The sequence below is a fragment of the Pongo abelii genome, chromosome 21 (assembly GCF_028885655.2).
Source record: "Pongo abelii isolate AG06213 chromosome 21, NHGRI_mPonAbe1-v2.0_pri, whole genome shotgun sequence".
NCBI lineage: Eukaryota > Metazoa > Chordata > Mammalia > Primates > Hominidae > Pongo > Pongo abelii.
The window spans coordinates 7,286,905-7,307,962 of record NC_072006.2 but is presented as its reverse complement, the minus strand read 5'-3'; the positions used below and the strand labels follow the sequence as shown (position 1 = coordinate 7,307,962).

Here is a 21,058-nt window from a genome sequence, read left to right as displayed (position 1 = left end):
CACTGCAACTTATCACTTCACTGTGTATCTTACTGAACCATAGATTTTCTTCCAAAATTTAAGCATTAAAAAGGCAACTTCTCAATTTCACCAGTAGGTGTATTCAGGGAAGCCCCAATAGTAAATGAACTAGATAAACAGGAATCCAAATAATGTTTCTAAAGCAATAGTAGTAAAATTAAGGGTTGCATTTCCCATCAAGGACTCAGTATTGAGTAACTCTTAAAAAATCATGAACAATTGCTGTAGTGAATACATAAAAATGATACATCATACAAAGAATTTAAAATAGTAAAATTATGTTTTATGCTCAGCAGCCATATACATAGAGGAAACATTTATCTTTAAGTGCCTCCATGGTGTCATAAACTGCAGAGACAGTGTTTCAATGGGTCTCAAACACTTAACAGCAGAACACATTCTTATTGACATCTTCCAGTCAGAACATGAATAAACTGAAAAACCCGAGCACTTCCTTTTCCTTTCCTTTTTTTTTTTTTCTTTCAGTAGCTTAGGCATATAAGTGGTTTTTGGCTAAGTGGACAAATTGTATAGTGGTAAAGTCTGGACCACTTTTGTTTTGTTTTCATTTTTGTTAAGGTGAAAGCAGGAATAACCAAGCCTCTCCTTGCCTTTTGTGGTCATCTCTCTGAGACCTCAGGACTTTGTTAGATCATAAATGTGACCACCAAATTAGAAAGGCTAAATAACCAAAGCTAAATATTTGACCTTTCCTTATTTTGTTTTAAAGAATCATTCCTACTTATTTTTAATAAGTAATATATGTATATGGTGAAAAGTTCAAAAGGCACAAAAGGAAATAGAAATTTCTAGATTGAAGATGACAGCATTTAGCTGCCATATGCCCTCTCTCTACATAAATCACTAGAAACAAGGAAAAACAAGAGGGACAAACGGAAAAGCCAACTCCATATTAGACAAAGTTTGGGCCAATTGAAATGTTGAATCAGAGTGAATGGAAAGGGCGTCAGACTACTATTCATGCAAATTACTGTGGCTATATAATAAACTTCAGTATTTGTTTGCCCTAATTCTCCACCCTCACTGTTGCCCCTTAATATTCAAGGTTATTTTTGATTGCCCATTTTTTCATATGAAGTTTAGAGTGAATTTATCTTGTTCCAAATAGAATACTACTTGTCTTTTTATTTAGATCACCCTCAATTTATAGTTAAGCCAGGAGGGCTTAATAACTTTATGATACTAAGAACATGGAATTTTTTTCCATGTTTTTGTGTCACAATGTATTTTTTAACAGATTGCTCATATTTTTGTTAAATTTATTTATGTACTTTTTTCGATTGTTACTTTACGTGACATTTCTTATTCCATCATATCTTCTAATAATTTGAATGTATGAAGGTTAATAAAGTCTGTGTATTATTATATTTTTGTGCCCAGATACTTTTTGAATTCTTGAATTATCTATTTTTGTTTTAAATTAGATTCCAGTTTCTCATATGAACTTCTGCAATGATTATTTCATTTCTTGGTTTCTAATTTTTAAATTTTTCTTTAATTATATTAGCTGGTATTTCTTGAGCAATGTTATCTAATAATGGTGATAGCAGCATCTTTGTCTTATTGCTAACATTAATGAGAATGCTCTTTAGTATTTCCCCAATAAACCTATTGCTGACTTTAGGCTATAATCATTCATATTTCAGAGCATTATTTTATTTCTACTTCATACTGGTTTTTTAAATCAAGAGTGGATTTTGATATGGTGTATGTGTGTATGTGTATATATAAATTATTAACATATATGTGTGCATATATGGCATTTTATGTGTGTGTATGACATATATATGGCATTATAAATGTGTGTACGTATATATGTATATATATATAAAATGTCATTTATAAATTCTATAAAGGCATTTTGTAGAATTTATGGTGATGAATGTCTACTTTTGGTCTATTTATATGATAAATTATATTAATACATTTATTAGTATGGATTCCTCGTTAAATTTTTCTATTGAATCCCATCTTGTTATTCTGTGTTATTTTTTAATGTGTTGCTGCATTTTGTCTGCTAATGTTTTGTTGGGATTTTTGTATCACTTTTTATTGTGGACTTGATCTAGAGTTTTCTTTTATTGTATTGACTGTCAGGTTTTGGTAGCAGTGTTACAGTATTTTCAAAGAAAAAAATAAATTTGAAGTTTTTCTTTCTTTTTTCTTGTGCTTTAGACAAAGCTACAATGATAAACATTAGAATTATCTGTTCTTACAAAGTTTAGTCGAAGTGTCCTGGGAAACCATCTGTGCTTGATGCTGTTTTGGAAAGGCGGGTCTTTGAAATATTTCACCCCCTATGGCAATTGGGTTGCCTGGATTCTCTATCTTTTCTTGAATTGGCTCTGGTCAAGTTTTGCTCAGCAATGGCCATGGAGAATCTGTTAACTATAGAGAAATCATATTTTTGGAAGCATTGTTGACAGCTGTTTGGGCACCTTGTATTTCCTTGGTGAGCTTCTATAAGTCAGAGATATAAAAAATATAAATTCAAAACACGTGCCACAGAATTGCTAAAACAAGCATAGGGAAGTGTCTTGACTGTAAATGTGCTACTACCTTCCAATAACGGAAATTGGCAGGAATATTTGACTGACAGGAAAAGACAGGGAAGGTTTTCAGAGCTTGTAGAAAGCTCTTAAGATGTTGCATAGCTCACAAAGATAGAGTCTTCTTTGTGAGAAAGCCGCTTGGCAGAAACCAGTATTTCCATCACTTATTATTTTAAAACTCAGTTTCTCACCCTGGGGAAATCACTAATTTCTGGATGTTTGTCACAAAGCTTTGGTACATCCTTGCAAATACCAAAAAGAAACCCTCTGCTGCCTCTGCTTACCATCTCAGATCATGAGCTAATTCCTATAGTGTCGATTTTTTTGAACTACTCAAAGTGTATTGTGCTGTGCAGGCCTAGAACTGAGAGTTAATTAGGCAACAGGGAAGTAAAGAAAGAAAGCAGAGAAAATAAATCATTCTTAACCACCTACTATGTATATGACATGATAAAAACTCTTCATATGCTATGTTATTTTTTATCACATCAATTTTACAGAGAACTAACGAGGTCAGTGAAGTTAAGTGACTTCCTTAAAGTCACATTATTAATGCATAACTGAATTGCAACATCAACCTGTGTTCTTTCCATTAAGCTATCTTGTAACTCAAATGACAAAATGAAGAGCTTCAAAGAAATGAAAGTGCGATTAGTAGAGTGAAATATCTATGACCCTAAGTAAAGGGGTTAAAAAATTCCATGGGCAACAAAAGCTGAGAACATCAACATTTCACATCTTAGTCAATCATTTTAATTCCCGTTTTATAAGCCTTTTATCACATCAGGGGAAGCATTCTTATTAGTTTCTATTTTAAAGTTGTCAGGCACATTAAAAAGAAAGAAAGGTTTTCAGCAACTTTCTGGTCAGAGAGGTAATTTTCCAGGTTGGCAGTTAGTTCCTAAGTGTGAATGCTATTTTGGTCTGACCTAAACATCAGCCCACCATCCATAAGAAACTGTCAGACACCTCTCCAAAGACTTTCCTGTGAAAAGATAGGCTTCACAGTGGTGTATGGGAAATATTTAACCTAGGATGGTTTTAGAAACTAAATTGTAGCAGGGAAACAATGCTTCCCAGTGGCACACTAACCAGAGCCCACTGTTTCTTCTCGTTAGTTCACACATACCTCTAATTTTCTTAGAACTCAGATTTTATTTCATTATTTAATGGGTATAAGGTATGCTATTTGGGTGATGAGCACACTAAAAACACAGACTTCACTGCTACACAATATAGCCATGTAACACAATTACACTTGCACCCCTTAAATTTACACAAATAAAAGAAGTGCTTTATGGAAACCACTATCTCCTTAAAATGATCTTGCAAATAATATTTCTAAAGTTAAAAATACTTTTAGGAAATGCTGAATACTACATTCATCTCTTGGAATCTGCAACATACAGTCACATATTCAAGGCCCTGAGAAGTCCTGCAATAAACAAACTTGCTTAATTTTGTTTAATCCAGCATTTTCAAAGTAATATTTGAATAAGATGCATCATAAACTGTTTTCTTTCAGTGAATGGAACATGTTTGTAAACTAACTTTGAAAATATGTTATTGGAACATATTTCTTTCTCCATTTGTCCCTATTAGGATAAGTTGAGAAACCTAGGAATTAAAAGCAAATGTAGGCACGTCAAAAATATTAATAATAACAATAACCATATTCTACCAATAATAGTTCCTTTTATTCATGAAATATCATTAATTTTTCATCCTACTATATATTCTGTATATAAACTTTTGTTCATGCCCGTGAACCAAGCGCAACCACAGCCTTGTTGTACATCCTGGAGCTAAGAATGTTTTTCACATTTCTAAAAGATTGTAAAAAGAGGAAAAAAAAAAAGAAGGAAAAAAGAGGAAAAGACAAAAAATAAAAAGCAAAGAAAAGGAAGAATGTACATCATGGGCATTCAAACCCTACATGTGATCCTCAAACCCTAAAATATTGACTCTCTGGTCCTTCATAGGAAATTTGCCCACTCCTGTTAATCTAAACCAAAAAGTTCACATAATTGAAGCTAATAAAGATGTATTACTTGTTATAAATTATATAAAATAATTTTTAAAAAGAATAAAGTAATAGTTCATCTTTTACTTTAAAGATTACCCTAACTCCAGGCTGAGTGCAGTGGCTCATGCCTATAATCCCAGCATTTTGGGAGGCCAAGGTGGGAAGACTGCTTGAGGCCAGGTGTTCAAGATGAGCCTGGGCAACACAGTGAGATCTCATCTCTACCAAAAATAAAAAATAAAAATTAGCTAGGCATGATGGTGTGTACCTATAGTCCCTGCTACTCAGGAGGCTGAGGCAGAAGGATCACTTGAGCCCAGGAACTCAAAGCTGCAGTGAGCTATGAGTGTGCCACTGCACTCCAGCCTGGGCAACACAGTGAGACACCAACTCTACAAATTAAAAAAAAAATAAAAATCAAGATTACTTCATGATAGAATTTAAAATTTAATTACTCAAATGAAAAGCATGACAATGAAAAGATAAAAGGGTTCAGGGAGCTCCTAAATTTGAGAGTCTAAACCCTCAAATTTAAATTCCATATCAAGAGGCAACATTTAAAATAGGATGAAATAAAGATCAGCTTTAATTGTCTCAAAATAACTTTGAAGCCTATACCAATTGAAGAATTTCTAACCTCATAGAATCACTTACAATCTCAGTCTATTATTTATAAAATGAGCAGATTAAAGTCACTGCTTCTTAGTTGAAGGAGAGAGTGTCACAATTATCTAGTAATTAAAATATGTGAGGTTTGCAAGCTGCAACCCTGTTCCACATTAACTAGGTCTTCTCTAAAAGTCACTGAATCTGGGACATTTTTTCAAAACACAGATCCCTTAGTTAGGTCCTCTCTCTTGAGATATGTCTTTTAGGTGTAAGGTGGGTCTTATAATTTGATAGACCTTCCAGGGACTTCTTTTTTGCTTCTCCCCTCCTCTTCTCTTCCTACTGTTGTGTAACAAACCACCCTAACATTTAGTGTCTTAAAACAACAGTGTAATACACCCACTCTCCTTGGGTCTTTCATGCAGTTGTAGTCAGATGGCACGTCAAGATATGGTCATCTGAAGGCTTAGTTGGGCTGGACATCTAAGATGGTTTATCTGCATGGATGGCAGTTGACTGGGAGCTCCTCTGGCACTGCTGGCTAGAAAATCTACAAGTGGCCCCTCTATGTTGCTTGGGCTTCCTACAGCATAGAGTTGGCATCCAAGCAGAAGTATCCAAAAGTCCCAAGTGGAATTTTCCAGAGACCTAGCCTCAGAAGTCCAGAATGTCACTTCTACAGCATTCTATTGGTCAGGCAAGTCATTAAGGCCAACTCAGTTTTGAGGGGAGGAGAATTAGGTTCCATTTCTTGATGTGAAGGGTAACATGAGGGCACAGAGAGGGAAATAATTGTTATTTGTATCTTTGGAGTTCATCTGCCATGCTCCACAGCTAGATGGTACCTGTTTATCTAAGAAGCTCCATCATTTCCAGTCTATAAAGAATAAAGGGATGGCATGTCCCTTTTAATTTCTCACTGATAAGATACTGATGCCACTATTTCCAGTGGAAAAGTGGAAACTACAAACTACGGCGCACTATGATTTTTTTTTTTGAGAGGAGCTGCATTAAGATGGCTTAAGGTTGCAATTGCTTTATTTTTTGGTGGCAATTTCTTGTTAAGTAACTCAATATGTTTTGTAACTTCATCAACCATGGGATTGTACAGTGCAGGGTGTTTCCTTAATTCAAGATTGATGTGATTCTGCAAGCACATACAACACATACAACAAGGCAGTGTGCTTATTGGTGGGGGTTTTTCAGGACTTATGGGATTGAATGAAAGCAGCAATTGGACAGACTGATTCATTGCTCGGGGAAACTCCTGAAAGCAACTCATCTGTGTAAATGTGTCTCTCCATTCATTTAGCCAGGCTGTATAGTTTCCCCTTAATGCTCTGTCTTTGTATCTATAGCTATCCATGTATTATATTAATCAATGTATATGGAAGGAATGTTCTTACTCAAATAAGAATTGATCTAGCTGTTTGGACTGATCCGTACTCAAGGGATATTACAATGAGGAGCAGGTAGGGGAAAGGGAGGTCCATTTAGTAGGGCTTCACATTCACAAAAGATCTTAAGTTTAAATCTAGATGTTTTCTCCAAATGAAGATAGGCATATAGTCAGGAGGATAACCTGGCACAGATTAAAAAGACTTTTATTCCAGTACTGGACCCAAATTCATGATCAGACCATTACAAAACTTGTAGTACATAACGATTTTTTTCAGCTAAAACTAAATATTCTACTGTCTGTGAACAGCACCATCATATTGTTACACATTTGTATGTGCATATTAAACTTGTAGAATTTTTTCCAAGATAAATACATCCAATTGGCCACAATGTTTGAACTCTGTTTTGACCTTTTTTTCATTTTTATTAATATGTAGAGCATCTCAAGAGTTGGCAAGACCTTGTCTTGGCTTTGAGAAGCCACAAACCTCCCTCATCTGCATTTTCTGGGGGCCAGGACAGCGGTAAAAATGGCTGCTCTCTCTATCCAATATTGATTGTTCTACTTAACTTACATATGTCACATAGGAAAAAATGATCATCTTAGCTGGAGATGGAAGAAACTCATTTTTTGGGAAAACTGTATCTTCTGAAAAAAGCCTTTGATATGTGGCAGTTGCATAGAATTTATTTTTTATTTTTTATTTTTATTTTTGAATATCAAAGACATTTTTATTCTCCAAAATTATTGGTGACAAGTTTATCTATTTTGTGGTAAAGTTATATATTTAAGTTTTCTACTTGTACGAAGTTAATCATTCAGACTCTGCAAGAAGCCAAAACAAAGTTGCATGGAATTTAGCTTTAAGCTTTCTTCCACATTCACATAAAAGAAGAGAATTTTAATAATTTTGTAGAAAGAAGGGGCAGAGGTCAGCTGAGCAGTGTGTATACAGAAAGTTCAAGGAGAGAGATGACCCCTACACCTAAAGAGACTTGTTGCATTGTTCCCTGTATAAATCATTGTTAAAATGCTCGCTTCAGTCAATTCTACATTACTAAGAAATATTTTTGTGTGACTGTTCTTTTTGAGAAACTTAGAAGAGGATAATGAAATGGCTGGGTATTTGAACCACATAAAGGAATAATGTGATTTGATGAGAGTGGGTGCCATAGTTTGACTGTGTCCCCCAAAGTTCATGTGTTGGATTGAGAAGTGGGAACTTTAAGAGGTGATTAGGTCCAGGGCTCTGCCCTCACGAATGGTTTAATGACATTATCTCTGGAGTGGGCTAGTTATTGTAGGAACAGGTTCCTGGTAAAAGGATGCATTTGGCCCTCTTTTTTCTCTCTTACCTATGTGACGCCTTCTACCATGTTATGACACAGCAAGAAGGCCCTCACAGATGCAGCTGGTTGATCTTGGACTTCTCAGCCTCCAGAACCATAAGCCAAATAAATTTCTGTTTATTTTATTTTACTCATTCTGCGGGATTACATTAATACCACAACAAAAAGTGGGTTAAGACAGATAATTGTACAGCATGACCCCAGCAGGGCAGAAAATGAACAGCTGTGTTCTGGGCTGCTGTAGCAAGAGCAATAGCCTTGATAATGTGAAAGAAGAGGCAGAGGTTTGCTGAGCCTAAGGGGTTTTTCGTGATCTGGAAAAGTAACCTGGGCTTTACCTTTGTCCCATCAATGCTAGGAAGCTTTGCCCAAGTCTTCCCTATGAGGAGACACAACCAGAGTGTGATTAGAACCACTCTTTAGTACCAGATAGATTAGAGCCCATAGTCTGCCTCTTTCACATGGTGGTAGTGAGACATTTGCCAAGTTCCTTAACTCTCTCTGCCTTGTTTCCCCCAAAGTGTATTTGCAGTAAATGGTACCCACCTTAAAGTGCTTCTATGAGACTTAAATGAAATAATGCATAAAACATCCCTGTTGGAGACCACACTTAGTAAGTGTTCAATACATGATAATTTTTACTGTTATTTGTAACAGTATTACCATAACTATGAAAAATGTTCATACATTGGTTAAGGACACTATAGGAGTACCATTTGTTTAGAGGGAACATCATGCTCTGGCAGTTCGACATTTGCCTGGAATTTGGCAGTAACAATTCAGAACAGAAATAGCTAAAGCAATAGACACAGGCTTGGTAATTTTTCAAAACTGAACTCAGTCTTGGAGACACAATGTCCTCTGGAATTGGAACATAGACTCTGAATCAGAAAGCAAACATTACAACACAAATAAGTAAGACCTGTGTGGAACAGGGACCAGTGGAGGCTCCTAAGAGGAACAGAGGAGGAACCAATGGAATCGATGGGATTCAGAGTCGAGAAAATAAAAAATAAAAATAAATCCCAAATCTGTGACTTAGAAAGTTTGTTAGATCAGGTCTTCAAGAATCAGACCTTGAGGTCAGAATTTGTAGGCTCCCAAGACATACTGCTGAGGACATGGGGAAGAGAGACAGGGCAAGGGAAGGGCAGAAGCCAGGCAAGATCACAATATTAGAAACCCCAACCTTAGCCTGATCTCAGGGGAGCTCTGCAGCCTGGCTTGCACTAGGATTTTGCTTCTCTTGAGATAAGGAAACTGGCTTTTGTTACTCAGCACTGGTAAGTCATTGTCACTTTCCAGCTCGCACTATATGGCAGCAACCAGAAACAGAATGGAGAATATCTGCTGGAGGTCAGTCACCCTGACCAGAGCTGAGATATGACCACTCGTGGCATAATATTCAGTTGGCACCCACGAGGATGGTCAAAATTGATGTTCTATTTAAATACTTCTGTACAGCAACAGGGTGGTAAAGGGCTATTGCCTCGGGCCCTCTGAATGCCTGATAAACACAATGCTGTCTCAAGCCCACCTCCAAGGCCCTTCAGATCTCCGTAAAGGCTGCTGGCTACTTATCTGATTGTCCAGTGGCCAGTCTCAGAGGCTGAAGTTTCAGGATATCGCCTATGAATGGGGTTTTCTACATCATCATTGTTAAGTTGCTAGTCTATCCTTTAATAAAATTGTATCCAGGTCCCTAAACTCTGCCCTCATGGGGATAAATTCCAAAGCATGATGAGAGCAGCAAAGGCAGCACATTTTGGGATTTTTGTAGGTGAATTTCTCTTCCTTATATAGGAAGTCTGGGACATTTTCAGTAATGTCCTTGGACTGATTTAGTAAAGTTTCTCAATGGCAACTGGGTTCGCTTTTTTCCAAACCCAGGTGTTTAATGGGAAACTTCAGAGAAACAGCCTGTGACTCACTCTTAAAGTGACACACTCTGAGAAGGTTGGGGGTGGGGGGAAAGGCAGTCTGTTACCATTTAGTACAATGCAGCTTATAGCTATGTGAGTTCCATTCTCTTGTGAGTTCCATTGAGTTGCCTGTAATCACTGTATTGACAAGCTAAATCTGTCTTTCATCCAAGTTGGTAAATAGAGCTGTTTCATAGTACAGTGGGGAGGAGGACGCACCTATAAGGGGGTTATGGAATAACTAGAGATGCGCTGCTGATATCTATGGGTTTAATTCTTTCCCCACATCATTTGCCTCCTAGTCAAATTTCAGTGGAATATGAACAGGTCAGGGCCCTGTTCAGCCATGCTCAAGGAAAGATGAGGCATTTATTTCTGAATTAACGTCTGGATTAGCTCTAACTGGTGTATGTGATAACATGTCTTCTGGTCTTTGGGATATATGACCAGGTGTGTGTGAGTATGTGAAGAGGTTGTCAAAGATTGAGTTTCTCCAGAAGCAGACCCTAAAAAAAAGTTGTGAGTGCCAGCAACATATTAAAAAGTGATCCCACAAAGCAGTGGTTGAGATGTGGGGAAGTGAGCTAGGGAAGGAAAAGGGTGTGTTGTTGAGTGGTAATCACTGTGGGCCACTTGGGTTGAATCCATCCAGGAAAGCCTGAGAGCTGGTGTAGAGCATGTGCCTCAGGGTTGTCCCCAGCAGGGTGGTGATAGCATCTCTGTATAGATTGATGCTCTCCAACCCAGGCTGTTTTACTCCTTCTCAGGATAGACCTGTGAGTTTGTTAATCTGCAGTTGTGAGGCCAGGAGCGGTGGCTCATGCCTGTAATCCCAGCACTTTGGGAGGCCGAGGTGGGTGGATCACCTAAGATCAGGAGCTCCAGACCAGCCCCACCAACATGGTAAAACCCTGTCTCTACTAAAAATACAAAAATTAGTTGGGCGTGGTGGCAGGCGCCTGTAATCTCAGCTACTCAGGAGGCTGAGGCAGGAGAATTGCTTCAACCCAGGAGGTAGAGGTTGCAGTGAGCTGAGATCACGCCATTGTACTCCAACCTGGGTGGCATAGTGAGACTCCGTCTCAAAAAAAAAAAAAAAAAAAAAAAAAGAAAGAAAAACTGCAGTTGCTTGATAAGTTGGAACAAATGGGCTTATGTGTAAAGTCTTAGTTATTACTTGACATTCTGGAAAGTGGGCATTAAAATGGGCATCTCTGTAACTCAAAATACAGAAATGTTAGAAAGTTTTTTGAACTGTTGCTTTCTATCTATATAAAGTCTTTAATACTATCCTTCCATGAACAAATTTACAGCAGCCATTTTTAAATTTCTGGGTTGATGTTCTTACTAATGGCTCTTCAAGATAGGACAAAAATGGAAAAACCCTTAGACATCTCCACAGACGTACCCAAGGTTAAGGAGAGATATAGGGAAGCAGGACCATCTCTCCAAATTCCATTCCTTGATAAATAAGGAACAAAATTTTCATAACAACAATCTTTGTCATAAGAAAAACAAAAAATTAAAAGGGCAATCTAAGAAACACGAACGAGCAGGGACTAAGAAAATGGAAACAGCAATCCTGTTGCTTTAAACCATTGTAGATGTATTAGTGAACTCTAGATTGGGGGTCAGAAGACTTCGTTTTGAGTCCATTGTTTACTCCATCTACAGCAGTAACCATGATCTACTCCTCATCTCTCCTGGCCTCAGTTTTAAGATGGAGAAGAGGAAAAGTCTTCATTATATGATCACTTTTGGTGCCAAAAATTCGGCACATTTATTGGCTTCTTTGTCTGCTTACATTTTTTCAGGGGGAAAGATAATTTTTCTTTTTGTTTTTATATCCCTTTTTTAGCCATTACCAAAGCAACATCACAAACGTAGAAAACATATGAAAAATAGAAACAGGGAAAAAATATCCATATCCCCTCTACTCTATTTTCGTACTCATCTTTCATTCTTTCTTATGAACATGGTTTTTACATAGTGAATATGATAATTTGTATACATTTGCATATTTTTATATGGATGTGAGAAAGAGAACAGAAAAGAAGGGGTTTTTTCAAATACTTGAGAGTCTGCCGTGTGGGAAAGATGGCACACTTATTCTATGTAGATTCAAGGACTCAATCAGAAGAGCCAATATCAATTCTGTCTTGCTACAGGGAAAACGTTCCTTTTCTGTGTCTCCAGAGAGTGGTGTTGTTCAAAGGGGATGGAATAGGGAAATAGGGAAAATTTGAGATGTGCTAGGATGAGATGATGTCACTCCATTTTGGGAAAAATATAGCTCTAAGGTTTCACCATTTAAGGTCATTTTCTGACATTCTGACTAGCATCTTCCATCCATTGAAAACTCCTAGTAGCCATTTAGCCATTGCCACACTTCTAGGTTGATAATCTTAAATGACTCTTCTAGAGAGGACACAAATGTGAAAACCTGAAGACATCTCCACAGCTGTGCCCAAGGCAAAGATGACACATAGGAAAACAGGATGTATTCATGGTCTCTTTAATTTCTAGTTCTTTAATATCTATTACCAGTTACTTTAAACTTCACTGACTTTGCCTTGTACATTTCTCTTAATAAGCCCAAACTGGTTTATTTCAATGCCTTGTCATATGCTATTTCTGAAAACATTCTGTTCAGATCCATGATATTGATTCTCTTAGCTTAATCACTGATGATTTGGTTCAAATCACTTGTGGGTAACATAGGTGGCAAATGCAGCAAGGCATATAATGTCACTTCCATTAAACATTGCTCTAAGAATAGATTTGAATTATTCTTGAGAAATGGGTAAAAACAAGAACTCCAATTTTTACAAGCTTTTTCCTATACCTTCTTTTTTTTTCTTTTTTACTTCAGTGCAGTTCTTGAAAATATCTTTTAGTGTGCCCAGGAGTTAAATTAATCATCAGCTGGAAGCCAACTCTGTTCTGCTTGAAGAACTATCTAGAAGGGGACATTTGGGTATTCAACATCCTTGTAAGATGAGAGAAGCATAAGCAGGAGGAATTAAGTCCTCTCAACGTATCATTGCAGAAGGCATTTAGCTAAAACATTTTTCTACCAAATTGCTTTTTAAAGGTTTTATTGAGATTTACGACTGAGAGACTTCAGATGGCAGAGGAAGGAAGACATTCAGGCATAATCTGGAATAGGCATGCTTAGGCAGGAGATCCATTTCTTACTGTCTGGTGTTTTAATTTCTGTTTATTGCAATAATTATTTCTTAATGATAGATGGGTCTTCATTATGGTACCTTTAACTCTTCAAGTTCCATCTATTTGTTTAATTTCATTTGATCTTAAAAACTCTAACAGCAAAGACATAAAGCTCATTGAAAGAACAGGAGACTCCGAAAAATAATGGGGTTAATAAAGTCATAAGAATATTAATAAAATAACAGTAATGAGATGTGGTGTTGGGTCTTCTGCTGCAAAATTCCATTTGTTTTGGTTTTGGTTCGTTTTTTCAACTTTTATTTTAGATTCGGGGATACATGCGCAAGTTTGTTGTATAAGTAAATTGTGTGTCACGGGGGTTTGGTGTACAGATAATTTCATCACTCAAGTAATAAGTGTAGTACCCAGTAGATAGTTTTTCTTTTTCTTTTCTTTTCTTTCTTTTTTTTTTTTTTTTTTTTTTTTTGAGATAGAGTCTCGCTCTATTCCCCAGGCTGGAGCGCAGTGGCACAGTCTCGGCTCATTGCAAGCTCAGTCTCCCGGGTTCAGGCCATTCTCCTGCCTCAACCTCCCAAGTAGCTGGGACTACAGGCCCATGCCACCACGCCCGGCTAATTTTTTGTATTTTTAGTAGAGACGGGGTTTCACCATGTTAGCCAGGATGGTCTTGATCTCCTGACCTCATGATCTGCCCACCTCAGTCTCCCAAAGTGCTGGGATTACAGGCATGAGCCATCACGCCTGGCCAGTATCCAGTAGATAGTTTTTCTATCCTCACTGTACTCCAAACCTCCACCCTTAAGTAGGTCCTGGTGTCTGTTGTTCTCTTCTTTGTGTCTATACGTACTCAAAGTTTAGCTCCCACTTATAAGTGAGAACATGCGGTATTTTTTTGTTCCTGTGTTAGATCGCTTAGGATAATAGCTTCCAGTTTCATCCATTTATTTTTTTGTTTCCTCTATGTCAGGTTGCAGATGGCTATACATGTATTTCATCTTTTTATTTTAAAATAAATTATCTTTGAGTGTGAGGCAGTAGTAATTGAAATAAGGTAGACCAACACTGGTATATGACTTACTATTGCCTCTGGAGAGAGACAGTATAGTATTGTGGAAAAAGCATGAAACTAAAGACTAAAAATGGGCTTAAATATCAGCTCCATTTTCCTTATAGGTCTTCCCTCCAATGCAGAATCCTATTCACTTAATTCATCTGAGCCTCAAACTCTACTACTTCTTTTTAAATTCTTTTCAAGGTGACCCATGATTGTATATCAATTGGCAATTCCTCATTGTTTGGAATAGGGACCAGTTGTCCTGTGGCTGCCAAGTGAAGTAGAATTTTCTAATGTTTCATAAAAGAAGTGTCAATGGAAGCTGCCCATGATGTATATAGTTACTGAATGTCTGTAAAACTGAATATCAGTTGCAGTGTCTGGAAGGCATCTCTAGGTTGGTGATTGTATTCATGTCATTATTTTGTGTGGCTACTTTGTAGGTTCAATGATGTGTAACTTGCCTAAGCTCATCGTTTCTAAATAAAGTTGTAAAACAGAATCTCTGCTCTGCAGGACTTAGCTTCCCTCTATGTGGATTACCAAGGGTAGTTCTGAATTTGTAGGGTGGCACAAATCTTGGGATTCCACAGTAGATAAGTATGCCATTCTTATTTTTTTCTTTTAATGATTTTCTCCCAACTTTTATAAATTAAACATTTTATTTTGAGATAATTGTAGATTCACATGCAGTTGTAAGAAATAATATGGAGAGATCCCCTGTACTCTTTACTCAGTTGTAGCCATTCTAGTCACTTGTCTCTTCCTTAGAAATTCTAGAATAATCTTTTTTATATCTCCAAGAAACTTGCTGTGATTTTGCTAGCAATTGCATGAAAGCTGTAAAACAATTTGAGGAGAACTGATATCATTGGTATGTTGAGTCTTCCAATCCACCAACATGGTATTTTCATCTATTTACATTTTCGCTTATTTCTTTCATTAGCATTATGTAGTTTTCAGTAAATAAGTCCTGTGAATATTTTGGTAGATTTACACCTAAGTATTTTAGTTTTTGAGTGACTGTAAACAGTATTTATTTAATTTTGGTTCCCAAATATACATTGTTAGTACATAGAAATACAATTGAGTTTTCTATGTTTATCTTTATTTTGCAAGCTTTGTGAACTCATTTATCAGTTGTAGGAGTGTTTTTGTAGATCCCTTTAGACTTTCTACATAGACAACTATATTATCTGAAAATAGAAATCATCTTTTTTCTTTCTGATCTATATGCCATTGATTGGTGGATCAATTGATTGATTGATCTATATGTGCCTTATTGACCTGGCTAAAATTTCCAGTGCTATGTTGAATAAAAGTGATGAGAGGACATCCTTGACTTATTCTCCATCTTAGAGAGTAAATATTCAGTTTTTCACTATTAATCATAATGCCAGCCATGGGTTTTTTTTGTAGATATACTTAATTGAAGAGCCTCCCCTTTTGCTTATTTGACTAAGAATTTTATTATGAATAGATATTGAATTTTTAAAAATGCTTTTTCTTCATTGAATTGATGTAATCATATAATTTTTCTCCTTTAGCCTGTTAATATGATGGGATGTATGAATTTTTAAATACTAAACTAGGTTTGCATCCCTGAAATGAACTCTATTTGCTTATAGTACATACTTATTTTTATATATTGCTGAATTCTATTTACTAATTTTTGTTTGCCTGTTTGAGATGGAGTCTTGCTCTGTCACCCAGGCTGGAGTGCAATGGTGCGATCTCCGCTCGCTGCAACCTCTGCCTCCCAGGTTCAGGTGATTCTCCTGCCTCAGCCTCCTGAGTAGCTGGGATTACAGGCACCCTCCACCACGCCCAGCTAATTTTTGTATTTTTAGTAGAGATGGGGTTTCACCATATTGGCCAGGCTGGTCTCAAACTCCTGACCTCAGGTGATCTGCCCACCTCGGCCTCCCAAAATGCTGGGATTATAGTCGTGACCCACTGCACCTGGCCATCTATAATTCTGAGGGATAGTGAACTGTTGTTTTCCATTTCTATACTACATTTGTTTTGCTATCAGGGTAATATAGCTTCACAATATAAACTGAAAAGTGTTATTTTCTCTTCTATTTATCTGGAAAAGATTGTGTAGAATTGGTATTGATTATTCTTTCAATGTTTGTTCTTGTTACTTCTGAGCTGAATAGGATTTCCATTTCTCCTCATGGTTTCTACTGATACCCCGGTAGGATGCCATCCTCATTTTGCATGGTATTAAAGACAAAATGTACAAGAGTTCCTCCTTGAATATACTGTTACTGCTTCCTGTACTAGATATGATTTTATAAGCCTGATTCTTCAGGGTGGATGGAAAAGATAGAGATGATGATTATCAAGTAATTCTCATTGGTATCTTGATGTTTAAATCAAGTGGTCAAGTGACTTTATCTTTTCCTTTTTTTTTTCTTTTTTGAGAAATATCGTGCAGTGCTGCAGTCTCAGCTCACTGCATCCTCCACTTCCCAGGCTCAAACAATCCTCCCACTTCAGCCTCCTGAGTAGCTGGGATAGGTGGTGCCTCCTGGATAATTTATATATCCAGGTGCACTCCTTGATAATTTATTTTTATTTTTGTTTTTTTTGTGGAGATGAAGTCTCACTACGTTTCCCAGGCTGGTTTCAAACTCCTGGGCTCAAGTGGTCCTCCCTCCTTGGCCTCCCAAAGTTCTGGGATTACTGGCCTGATTTTTATCTTAATGCTAAAGAAGATGTTTATAAACTGGTGACATGGAAATTCTGATATTGTAGTGCTGAGAATATCTTAATTTGTCTGAGAAGAAGTTTCTTAGCTTTTATTAGCTACTTAAGGGGTTCTGTGGACCCCAAATTAAATAAAATTACTACTCTAGAGAATTTAAGCTGCAGAAGAAACTTCTTTTGCACTTCGGCAATTTGGCACTAGTTTAGTAGAGCTTAGCAGTAAGTAATGTTTTAAATCATGTCCCCACAAGGAGCAAGGTGGGGTCCTTAACAAATCGTTCCTAGGCAGAAACCACGTTTTGGCTTCCTTAGACAAATAAAATTGGCAAATCCTTTCATGATATCCCTTCCCAGGTAAGATTCATTGAATCTTAATGGATTAGTTACTGATCATTCTGCCCCGTATCAGAGTCTTTACATCTCAGTCCCCTGCACACAGTAGCATTCTGTAGGTAATGGTCATGTCTGACTCACTCCTATCCCTAGTTTTCAGCATAGAAAAACAATAGTGTTTGCTCTATGTAAGTTACAGTCCAATTCCTGAACCATATGCATGAATCTAGCTCATTTCATACTCTCATAGCCACAGATGTGACCTAGCTCCTAGCTGACTATCTGTAAATATCTATCACTGATCCCAAAGGAAGGCTGGAGAGGGAGCAGATTAAAGTTGTGTCATGCAAGGAATAAGAGCAGGGGCTGCCTCAAACCAATCATGAGATCTTGGAGAAGTTACTTTATGTTGCTGAGCCTCAGTTTCTTCATCTATAAAATGTAGATGTTAGTAGCATCCATCCACTTTATAAATTTTTTCTAAAATAATGGATTATTTTACATAAAATTGCTAATGCTGTACTTATCGCATAGTAGATGGTGTTTTTTTTTTGTTGTTTTTGTTTTTGTTTTCGTTTTTTTTTTTAAGTATTTGGTGAAAATTCAAGCTCACCTTTTGTAGTATGCAGCCTCTACAGCCTCACTCAGATGGGACCCAGTGATTCCTGCCTCCTGGTATCCATACCCTTGAGTAATCCCCTCTCTTTGAATGTGAACTAAACCTGGTGACTCACTTTAAATACACAGAATATAGCAACAATGACGGCCGTCACTTCCGAGGTCATGCTACAGAAAGATTGTGACTTCCACCTTGTTCCCTACGCCTTACCCTCTCACTTGCTTGCTCTGAGGGAGTTCAGTGCCATGCTGGAGCTGTCCTGTGGAGAGGTCCAGGTAGCAAGGAGCTGAGGGCGGCCTCTGGTCAAAATCCAGCTTGTAGTCCAACATCCTGAGAAGCACTGAATCTTGTCAACAGCCACTTGAGTGAGCTTGGAAGTAAGTCCTCCCTCCCTTGAGCCTTGAGCTGACTGCAGCCCATGCCAACCACTTGACTGCAGCTTGTGAGAGACCCCAAAAGTGGAGCACCCACTAAACCATACCCAGACTTCTGACTCAGAAAGTGTCTGTTGTTTTAAGCCATTAAATTGTGGGGCAATTTGTTCCATGGCATAGATTAGTATAGTGTTGCAAAAAAAGACTATTGGTGCTAGCTCATAAAATATTTATATTCAGAAAGCTGCCCATTATAGCCATGTTTGTACATTTAGCCATGGGACAACTATGGATGGTAAAGACATGCGCCTCCTGTGCAGTGCCCCCAATCTGATATCCCCACCTGATGTTTACCTGGTTGAACACAATTTATAGTAAGCACAATCTCTAAGGCTGAACAGCAACGTGGTGGTGATAGGGTGGGGGGCAGAGAAGGGGAGGAAAAAGAATTAGAACTGACATTTTATGTCTTTTAAAAAATCTGACCTTTTGGAAATATCACTGTGTACATTTAAAATATTAATAAAGGCTCTTGCTGTTAGTAGGCAAAAGGGGTTGTTGTCATGTGTGACCTTTTATTGAAGTAAAAGAAAATTGACAGTTTTATTAGCAGTAGAATATCACATGAGTAAATGCAAGGGAGGAAGAAAAGCTGCCACAGTATAATTAGTTACATAAGCTGAATATTGTAAGCAGCTGAGATTTTAGACAAGGGAAGCCTAAATGTGACTTTTGAGCCTCCTCCACTGAAGCCAGTGTTAATTATGGCTAGATTGGGTAAGCACTATTCATGGACTATTCTTTTTGCAGGGATTATTTATGGATTTTTATGTTTCCTTTTAAAAAAATTTCAGCCAAGACATTTTCCCCAAGAAAAATCATGTAGAAGAGCCTGTAATCCCCTATCCACAGCTATTAATTTATGTATTTATTCAACAGATATTTGCTAAGCACTCACAATGTGCTTGACATGTTTCTAGGCTCAGAGGAATCAATGATGAATAAAAGAGAAAGGTCCTTGCCCTTGGGGAGCTTATGTTCCAGTGAGAAAGATGGAAAATATGCAAGCACATAAATGTATATCGCTACTACATTGAAAAAGCAAGATCTAGAAGGAAGAATCACAAAATAACTGTATTCTTACTCTTCAGAACTTATCCAAATAGTGTGATATTAGTTTGCATCATTTCCTGGATGAAATGTTGGTCCAACCCCAAAACGTCTTTAATTTATATCATAACTCAGACTACAAAAATTCTCTAATCACTTTACAGCACAAAACAGTTTCATTTCAGTAATGAAAGTACCCAGCCCCATGGACTAATCAAAACTCTTAACTACTTCAAGTATAGCTAAAGCTTCTCACTTCACCAACTGATAGAACCCTGTAACAGGGAAAAGGGATTATAGACAATTGTTGATTTGTTTTCTTATCTTGTGTTTCTCCTTTCCTCCTCCTCCTCCTTCCTACCTCCTTTGGTAGTTTCTCACCTCTTTAGAGCTGGGTGGAGGGAGGCAGGGGAGGTCTTCCTTGTGAGACTCTCATGCCCTGGCTTTGCTATGCTCTGGGCTTGGCCAATGCACAAAGCTTTTTCTGCACATGTACTGAAGGAATCTTCAGGGGTCCTTGACATGGATGACACTAACTCCCAGCTTTTTCTCTGCAGGTGCAGCCTGCAGCCTCGATTTGCTAAGGTCCTTTCAACTGAGAGACTTGCCTCTAGTTCTGCTTCAGAGAATTCCACTTTAGGCATCTTCTTTGGCTGGTCCTCTTGATCTGTGAGAGTCCAGGCCATTTCCATTATGGCTGACTCTCCTTGCTTCATTGTTAGGGCAGCTGGGGCGGCCATAATCAGTTTCTCTTCCTGAGACTTTCCACCTGAGGGTCTAACACCACCTAGGGAACACAGTCTCCACCAGATTTCCTGAAGCCTCTTTCAGACTGGCGTCAAACCACCCTGCTTCCCACCAACACTGGGTGAGGGAGGGAAAATCCACAGCAAACCAATGACTCTCCCCATCTCTTTCTTTGATAGTTTACTCTTAATTGACACTGCCTTACACTTGTGAGTATTGGGCTCAGGCCATGACAACGTTTCTTTTCCCCCATCTCCTCTGCAAGTCATGCATAAATAGCCCAATACTTCATTTTAGAATGTGCAAGTGCCTGCCACCTATTGTTTTGTTCTTAGCTTTATATGACTGTAGCAAAACTAGAGACAGATCAGCAATTAGACAGCTCTCTATCAATCAATCATATTTTCCAGGTATTGATAACAGCAATAATTACAAATAATAAAGTTAACTGTAGTACATTATATTATTGAGGTGATAGGAAAGTCTTTTTAAGGAAGCAATCCACTCACCCTAAAGGGATTTTGCAAAAAGGAAATAAGGAGGAACAGTGGCATTGAGATGACCTCGGGCTTATTTCCCAAAACAAACTATTTTGTTTTTGAGATGGGGTCTCACTCTGTTGCCCAGGCTGGAGTGCAGTAGTGTGATTATAGCTCACTGCAGTTTCGAACTCCTGGCCTCAAGAAGCAATCCTCCTGCCTTTACCTCCTTAGTGACTGGGATTATAGGAATGAGCCACTGTGCCTGGCCCAAATAGAACTTAAACAACTTGAAGGAAAGAGGAAGGGATCATGAGTTATGCTTCTAGAGTGCTCCACATTGCTGCTAGTCCAGCACTGTTCAATAGCAAATATTCAGTATTTTTTTTTTTTTTTATTTAACGACTAAATGACTGATGAGGTAAAAAAGCAGAGCTGTCCCTTGTTGATAGCGGATTTGTTAGGCATATGAATTCATACCCATTAAAATACGCCATTTGAGTTGGTCAAGTTGGTGGATGCAGTATTTTGGG

The 21,058-nt window shown here is 37.7% G+C and overlaps 1 long non-coding RNA gene across 1 annotated transcript in view; it reads right to left on the bottom strand.

Moving 5' to 3' along the window:
- Positions 1-2,208: 2,208 nt before the first annotated feature.
- The window catches only part of LOC129052072 (uncharacterized), a 55,788-nt gene continuing 36,938 nt past the window's right edge, over positions 2,209-21,058 (bottom strand). Inside the window, exon 3 of the long non-coding RNA XR_008516811.2 lies at positions 2,209-2,502. This is a non-coding gene — a long non-coding RNA (uncharacterized LOC129052072). The remainder of the gene's footprint in view (positions 2,503-21,058) is intronic.